An 850-nucleotide genomic window follows, 5' to 3' on the forward strand; every position below is an offset into this window, starting at 1 on the left:
AGTCAACTGCTACAAAAGTAAAGGTGACACTTTAGATACAAATAATTACAGAGGTATCAAGTTGTTAGATCAGGTAATGAAAGTCATGGAAAGGGTCATAGCCCAATTGATTAGGGAGAGAGTCAGTTTAGATGAGATGCAGTTTGGGTTCGTGCCAGGGAAAAGCACCACTGAAGCTATATTTCTGGTAAGACAGCTGCAGGAGAAATACCTAGCCAAGGATAAACCTCTGTACCTGGCTTCTGTCGACATGGAGAAAGCCTTTGACAGGGTCCCCCGATCCCTCATATGGTGGTCTATGAGGAAACCAGGGATAGAAGAATGGTTAGTGAGAGCTGTACGAGTCATGTACAGAGATGCTATCAGTAAGGTGAGGGTTGGCAATGAGTACAATGAAGAATTCCGGGTAGAGGTAGGGGTCCACCAATGTTCAGTCCTCAGCCCCCTCCTATTTATCATAGTCCTCCAGGCGAGAACAGAGGAATTCAAGACAGGATGCCCCCTGGGAGCTCCTCTATGCTGATGACCTTGCACTAATTGCTGAATCCCTATCAAAACTAGAGGAGTAGTTTCAGGTGTGGAAGCAAGGACTAGAATCGAAGGGCCTTAGAGTCAACCTAGCTAAAACCAAAGTCCTAATAAGTAGGAAGGTAGAAAAAACACAAACCCCTTCAGGTAGATGGCCCTGCTCAATCTGTAGAAAAGGCGTAGGTAGAAACTCTATAAAATGCACCCAGTGCAAGCTATGGACACATAAGAGGTGCAGCAATATCAAAGGAAGGTTAACTAGGAAGTTAGTTTTTGTATGTGGCAGATGTTCAGGAGCAATAAACACTGTAAATGTGCGGAA

Source organism: Octopus bimaculoides, chromosome 20, assembly GCF_001194135.2.
Source record: "Octopus bimaculoides isolate UCB-OBI-ISO-001 chromosome 20, ASM119413v2, whole genome shotgun sequence".
Lineage (NCBI taxonomy): Eukaryota > Metazoa > Mollusca > Cephalopoda > Octopoda > Octopodidae > Octopus > Octopus bimaculoides.